The sequence below is a fragment of the Nycticebus coucang genome, chromosome 22, assembly GCF_027406575.1.
Source record: "Nycticebus coucang isolate mNycCou1 chromosome 22, mNycCou1.pri, whole genome shotgun sequence".
NCBI classification, from domain to species: domain Eukaryota; kingdom Metazoa; phylum Chordata; class Mammalia; order Primates; family Lorisidae; genus Nycticebus; species Nycticebus coucang.
In genome coordinates, this window is record NC_069801.1 from 42,915,293 (window position 1) to 42,923,268 (window position 7,976).

A 7,976-nucleotide genomic window follows, 5' to 3' on the forward strand; every position below is an offset into this window, starting at 1 on the left:
CCTCATTCCTTCCTTCAAACTGGAGCCCTCTTGCCAGCACAACTGCACCTTATGCTTCTGCCTTTGGACCTCTATTCATCCTTCAAGTCTTGTGTCAGATATCACTTCTCCTTTGATCCTTCCATCCCAACCCCAGACTACTGCCACCCCCACCCCCACGACCTTCCTTTCATCTGAAATCTCTTGAGGTTCACACCTTCCCCTTCCTTCCCATTCCTCTTTGAAGCCCAACTTATGACCAACTTGGCAAACTAATGAACTCACTCTTACCTGACTTGAGAGTACAGATCTTCTGAAGAAAAAATATCAATACAAAGGAATGGAATTCATCCATCTATCCAGCCCACTTTGTTGAATGTTTTCTGACTACTAATGGCAGAAGTTCAGCCAGAAAAGGGCTTAGAATTTAACTCAGATGAAGACCCCAGCAGTCATACCAGAGATCAAACCCGACTCTGCCTACCATGGAAGGAAACATTTGGGGTGTCCTGGTGCAGGCCAGATAGGGCTATTGCTGACTTCACTGTAATGCCCCCTCTCCAGCTCTTACACAGAGTCTGAGAGCCCTGCTAGAAATAAAGTGTCAGGCTTTCCCCTCAGATAGGATTAGTAGGGCTCTATCTCTGTCTTCCCTCCTTAGTAAGATGGAGGTCTAAGAGGCTTGGAGAAGGGTGGCCCCTGTAGCTCAAGTGGCTAAGGCACCAACCACATACACCAGAGCTGGCAGGTTCGAATCTGGCCGTGGCCTGCCAAACAACAATGACAACTACAACCAAAAAATAGCCAGGCGCTGTGGCAGGTGCCTGTAGAACCAGCTACTTGGGAGGCTGAGGCAAGAGAATAGCTTAAGCCCAAGAGTTTGAGATTGCTGTGAGCTGTGACGCCACAGCACTCTACCCAGGGTGATAGCTCGAGGCTCTGTCTCACAAAATAAACAAATAAATAGGCTTGGAGAAGAAGAGGCAGAGAGGTTCTCTAACTATAGGGCCTTTGGCCTCTTCTCCCTGGGTGCACTGCCTGCTGCAACAGTCTGGACACCAGGGGGCAGCATTGAGCTTCTCACAGACCAGACAGCCCTTTCCTTCTGCCCAGCCCAGCTTCCTCCAGGACTTCTCCGGTCAGATTCTTTCATCCAACTCCATTGTGCTAATGGGGAAACTGAAGTTATGGAGGGACAAAGATAGGGGGCTGCAGGGATTAGCTAGGTGGTTTGACTTTAGGTTAAACGTTTTCAGATTTTAAAATGTAAGGGGTGGAAAATTCTATTTTTGGCTGAAATTAGCTGGGGAAAGGTGGTGACAGACATCAGCTCAAAGGGATGAGTAAATGGGAAGCCCTATCCTGGGGCCAGACTTCCCTTCCAGATGGGCTTCCTCTAGTATCTCTTGAGCTGATTTTTGGGATCAATAACCTCCTTCTTCTCCAATTCTAGCTCTACCTCCAGTGCCAACCTCTAACCTCTGACTTCTGCCTCAATGTCTTCATCTGAAATCACTCCCTGGCCTGTGACTGTCAGCAGGTTATTTGCATTCTTAGAGCTCCTTGCTGTGGGGATCCCGTGTGGGTACATATGGGACTTCCTGGACAAGGGCGTCTCTTCCGCCTTCCTTTCCCACTCCTATTACTCTCACCATGGAGGGGTTGATCTGGGCACACCTCTGAGACCTTGTGCAAGCTTCTCTGAGACTGTAAGATGGAGCTGAAGATCACATCTGCCACAGCCTTACCAGACAGACACAGAAGTTGAAGGAGCAGGTGAGAGGGACCTGGGCTACCCCTTTCCAGCCTGGGAGTCGCTGTGGGGTGAGGGGCTTACCCAGGTTTGGGCGTCTGTGCCCAGAATTCACAGGGCAGAGCCAGCCCTTCGTTAGAGAGCAACAGGGTGGGTAATGCCAGCGGAGAAATTAGCTCAGAAGACTCAGGCCCCCGACTAGGACCATTTGGGAAGGAGAAGGCCTTGACGTCTGGTCTTGTCTCTGCACTGGGTGAGACCGGGTAAGACCCATCCCCTTTCTGAGCCTCAGTTTCCCTTTGGCTGCATGGGGAAGGCGTGCCCGCGTGCCCCGCTCCTCCCTCCGCCCTCGGTCCCTGTTCAGTCGAAGGGTAGGTCAGTCGGCCCCTGTGTGATCCCCGCCGGCCCAGGGACGTTCCGGGCCTTGCCGTCCCACCCAGCGCACCTTCTTCTGCCACCCCGCACGGTCTCGGGAGGGTCAGACAGACAGACGCAGGCCGGGGAGCCCACTCCTCCCGCGGACACGCACGGCCCGACGGCGCGGACAGGCCCGAGTCGGGCTCCCTCCCGGCCGCGCCGCCCGCCCCGCCCGCCGCGCCTCCCCGGGCGCCCGCATTAAAGCGCATATGCAAGCCATGAATTATCAACTGAAAGGAGTCAATTACCGGCTCTAAAAACGAGTGTCTGCGCCCGGAGCGCCCGGGGCCATCCGCCTATTTACGGAGCGATTTCCCCCGCCCGGCTGCGGAGGGGGGCCTCAGGAGGGAGAGAGAGAGACGGTGCAACCGAGCTCGAACTCGGGAAAGGAGGCCGAAGCGGCCCAGGCTGGAAGAGACGCAGGAGAGAGGCAGAGATGTAGCGAGATGCGCGGAGAACCAGGCTAGGGGCAAAGCGGCTCGATCTCTCCTCCCCAGAGCAGGCGCTGGGAGGTGGAGTTCTCGAGACTGCAAAGGCCCTCCCCTTGCTGTCTGTGTGAGGACCCCCGTCCTCTGAACTGCTGACTGTGGCGCTGGGAAGTGAAGCCCCTAACACTGGGACTTGGGGGATAGATGTGGGGCTCAGGCAGGGATGTGGGAAGCAGTTTGTAGAGGACCAGCCATTCTGGCAGAAAATTGGGAAGCAGGCAGCGGCATGTCCAATGGTGTGGAGGTAGGGGAATGAAGGCTGGACAGCGAGACCATGACTGACTGGAAGGAGGGCATGAGGGACCGGGACAAAGTGAGGATGGAGCCCCATGTAGGGGATTATGCACAGCCTCTCTGGTTTGAGACACCAGCCCTAGTGGGCTTGGGAAGTCCTGTCTGCCTTACCTCCCTCTTCCCTCCAAGCTGTTCCTTTCTCTGCAAATGCTTTTCCCGCCTGGCTCCTACTCATTCTGAGATTCTGGGCCTCCCAAGCCTCTGTGCCTGCCTTAGCCTCAACACAATACACCCCATTCTATTCCATGATCCAGAACTGACTTCTCTACAGACAGCAAGCGCCATGGGGACAGGCCTAGTCCATCTTGCTCAGTATTGTGACCTGCAAGGGCAAGTCCCTTGCTGAATGAATGAAGGTAGGAATGAGCTTGGATGGAGACTGTGATGGAGACTGGGTGGGTGGGTGATGGGCCTTCCGCACAGATCAAATGGAAGGCTTCAAGCAACCATAGTACTGGAGTGAAGTCTTAGTAACTGAGTCCTGTGCTCTTGCTGTGCAGGGGTAAGAAAGAAAGAAAGAGGTGGGTGGGGATGCTGAGGCTCAACACCATCAGCACCAGCAAGTCACTGCCGGAGCCCCCAGGGCTTTGATCCAAGTGCCTCAGAGCCCCTGAAATTCTAGGCCTTTTCTGGAGGGAGTGGGGACAGGGAACCCCCCAGAAATTTTAAGGAAGGAACAGGGCCTACATCAGGGCAAGGGGAAGAGTCTGGACCTGGGAATCAAATAGGGCCTTTCTATTCTAACTGTGAGACTTCCAGCAAGCTTTAAACTTCTCAGCCTCAGGTTCCTTATCTATAAAATGGGGACAGTTGTATCCACTTGTCTATGAATGTTCTCATATCTGCATAACACTTTCCCCAAGAGAAGACCCTGTCTAAGGTAAGAATAAGAACAGAGGCCATTTGGTGTGGCTTACAAGGTGCCAAGCACTATATCTCTGCACTTCATGCTTTCTAAGGTTGCTCAATCATTTTGCAGACAATCTCCAAAAGAGGCAGGGATTGGGAGGTGGCAGCATCAGGTTTTGAAACCAAGTCTGACTCCAGAGCCTCTTTAACCCCTGTACCCTGGAGCCTCCTAGACCTGACCTATGTACCCCTTTTCCTGTTCCCACAGCAATTCCTGCCTGGCTGAGTCCAGACTGGGCAGGGGTGTGGGCAGGGTGGCTCAGGTCCAGCAGGCGTGGCCTCTGGGGTCTTGTTTTTTCCACGGTATGGGATGGGCATCTTTCCAGCTTGACAAGTCTGCAGCCCTGCCACACCATTAGATTAGCGGGCAGACAGAGGGGGGTGTCTGCAATTGCCAACACTGGGGTTCCAGCGGCTACTCGCCTATTAGTGGCTGGTGGCTTCTCTGTGATTTATTGGGGCTTTTTCATTTCCCCTTGGTCTGCTATAAACATATTTATACCACCGGAGTGACCGATAAATTTCCCTTATGAATCCCGTTATCTCTCCTATTAACCATCCGTCACCTTTTATGCGGCCACAATGGGCCAGGCTAGGGCACCAGGGCTGGATGGGAGGCCTACAGCCCACAGCTCCTGAGCCCAGTGAACTCTTCACCTCCCCCACTGCTCCCCAGACAGGGTAGCTGCTGCTGCCTGGGAGCTCCCTCTAGGAGGATATGGGCCTGAGAACAGACTGGCCCAGGAGAGGCCTTTGAAATGTGGCTTCTTCCAGTGTCTCAGAATGGGAATTCCCTCTTAGGACTAACCTGAGTCTCTCCTACTGTAGCTCTGGCTTCAGCTCTTCTGAGCAGCAGGAGTTTCCTGAAACTTCTCTTCCTCCTCTCCCCACCCTCGGCTCTCAACCTCATCCTTCTAAGTGCTGCGGAGAGCTAAGACACAGCTAGATGTGGGGGGCAGGTGCCAGCTGATATTTGCTGAGCACTGCTCTGTGCCAGTCACTTTACATATGACTTCATGTTATCCTCATCACAATCTGTTTATAGCCCCATTTGTCAGACAAGGATGAGGAAACAAGGCTCAGAGACATTACACAAAGACCTCAAGGTCACCCAACCAAGGGGGCAGAGCTGTGATTTAGGGCTTTTCTGGTCCCAAAGTTGTGCTTTCAACTACTGCACCAAAAAAACTCCCTTCAAATGCCTTGGGCTGGGAGAGGTTAACTTAAGACATTCTTTCAGAATGCCATAGAGCAGGAGAGGCAGGAAAAGAGAGGGGAGGAGATGGGGCTTCAGTGGAAGGCTGGTAGGGAGAAGGGGTCAGGCATGTGGAGCGGGGAGTCACCCATTTTGCTTTCTAGTTAGGGAAACTCAAATATCTGTTCAGTCAGGTGCTGGGGGTTGTGGGGAAGGTCTCCAAGAGCCCTAAGGCAACTATACTGTCCATACCTGGCAGGACGAGGGGCCTGGTTGGTACAAGGCCAGAGTAGACCAGGGTCTGTGTCAGACCTTCTTGGCTATGTGCCACTTCTGTCTAGGCCTCAGCCTTCTCCTTACCTGGGCATGGAGGGTTCTACCTTTTGTCTATTTGATATACCAGCCTCCTTGGAAGAAGGCTATGTGGGGGGGATGTCCCGTTTCTTCCATTTTCACTCACAAAGTTAGCCAGAACTACTGAAAGCTCCTCTGGAATTAAGATGACCCCCAATGTCCAATGGAGAAGAATCTTGAGACTTTGGGTGACCAAGGTTTACCCCGACCCCTGGCATTGCTTTTCTAGCTCAAGAGGATGGTCATAGGTGGGTGTTATTATTCTTGTTTTACAGATGAAGAAATTGAGGCCCAGAGAGGGAGGAGGTCAGAGCAAAGAACAGAGCCTTGGGTTAAGGCGTGGTGACTGGGAAGGGCTCAGAGCTCTTGGAGGGGCAGGGCTGCACTGGCATCTCTCCCCCTTGCTCTGTCTCTGGGTCATACCTCTTCTCTCTCCATTCCTTCTGTCTGCCCTTGCATCCTCCCACCTGTCTGTCTGTCTGTCTGCCTCCTTTGTCTCTGGTCTGGCCACTTCCTCCCCCTCCCCTGTGTCCTCTCCCATCTACAAGGTTGGTCTCCCTTGGAGGGTGGGGTAGAGCTGTGAGCGTGAGAGCGAGAAGCGAGAGCAAGAGTGCTCCCTCCCTCTCCCTCCCCCCTTCCTCCCAGACTCACACACATACTCTCTCTCTCTCAGTCATTTTCAATGTCATAAATTTCCACGTCTCTCTTCTGCACTTGGCTATTACCTGCGTCTCCGTCACCGGGCAGCGCTCTCGTTCCCAGATGGGCTAGGCCATCTCAGCTCTGCAAATGACTCAGGGAGAGAGAGGCAGGGAATGAGGGAGAGAAAGGAGCAGAGAGAGAGAGAGAGAGAGAGAGAGAGGAAGAGAGATTGCCAGAGAAAGCTAGCGAGCAGAAGACAGACTGGAGCAAGGAGGGCTCAGCCCTTCTTCCTCCCTCCTCCAAATATGTGTACAAAGGTCACTGCCCAAAGGGACCCTGCCTGCCAGGGGCTCCATGCACCTGGATTGGGGGAGTTGCTGAGCCTGGAGTGGAGTCAGATTACCAGCTCTGCACCCACTGAGTGGGGGCTCGCTGAGGTCCTTCCCCTTATTCACATTTCTTCCCTTGTGCCAACTCTGTGCTGGTAGGTGGGCTCTTTGCTGTGCAGAGTGATAGAACCCTGTGGGGGCACTGGCTGGTGTGTTCAGACTTCCCACAATTGGGGGTAGGGCTGCCCTGGGGGTTGTGCTCTTCCTTCAGAACTGGGGCTCTCTCCACAGACCCCAGCTTCTCCCTAACTGTTTGAACACCCTCCTCTCTCCTGTGTAAACTGACACCCTTGGCTCGGTGCCTGTAGCACAGTGGTTATAGCACCAGACACATACACTGAGGGTCGCAGGTTCGAGGCCAGGCCAGCTAAACAATTGCAAAAAAAAAAAAAAAAAATAGCCGAGCATTGTGGCAGGCGCTTGTAGTCCCAGCTACTTGGGGGGCTGAGGCAAGAGAATCGCTTAAGCCCAAGAGTTGGAGGTTGCTGTGAGCTGTGACGCCACTGAACTCTACCGAGGGTGACATAGTGAGACTCTCTCAAAAATAAATAAATAATAAATAAATATAATAAAGTGGCTCAGTGAGTAGGGCGCCAGCCCCATATGCCGAGGGTGGCGGATTCAAACCCAGCCCCGGTCAAACTGCAACAACAACAAAAAAATAGCCAGGTGTTGTGGCGGGCGCCTGTAGTCCCAGCTGCTCGGGAGGCTGAGGCAAGAGAATCGCGTAAGCCCAAGAGTTAGAGGTTGCTGTGAGCCGTGTGATGCCACCGCACTCTACCCGAGGGCGGTACAGTGAGACTCTATCTCTACAAAAAAAATATATATATATATAATAAACTGACACCCTTAGCTCTCTCAGGACTGGTTTTTTGGATGACAGCAGGACTGTCAAGACCCAGGTGATCTTGGAGAGGTAGTATCTACAGACAACCCTGTGGGACAGAGAATGAAGCAGAGGAAGGTCCAGGCAGGGGTAGAGTAGCAGGACTCAGGGAAGAGTGGGCTGGGAACCCAAGGTCCCCGGGATGCGGCTGGGAAGGACTCAGTGAAGCAGAGCTGACGGCCAGGTTGTGTGGAAGCCACTGCTTGCTGGTGCGGGGGGTGTGTGGACTCTGGGCTGGGGTGACACTCGAGCCTTCTGAAAGGTTTCCAGCTTCTGCTATCAATACCTTTAATTGTTCCTCCACTCAGCTGAGTGATCATTTTAAAATGCAAACATATAACCAGGTGTTGTGGTGGGCACCTATAGTCCCAGCTACTTGGGAGGCTGAGGCAAGAGAAACGCTTAAGAGTTTGGGTTGCTGTGAGCTGTGACTGCACAGCACTCTACCGAGAGTGACATGGTGAGGCTCTGTCTCAAAAAAAAAAAAAAAAAATCCAAACACAATCATGTTACTCTTTTGCTTAAACCCTGAAGTGGCACTACATCCCACTGAGAACAAAATCTAAGTCCCTTCTGGACCTCCTCTCCAGCCTCTCCTCTGACTTTTGTCTCTTACAGGACCTAGAATTTACCCAAAGTCTTTGTGCTCTCTGCTCTCCTCTTCCCACAG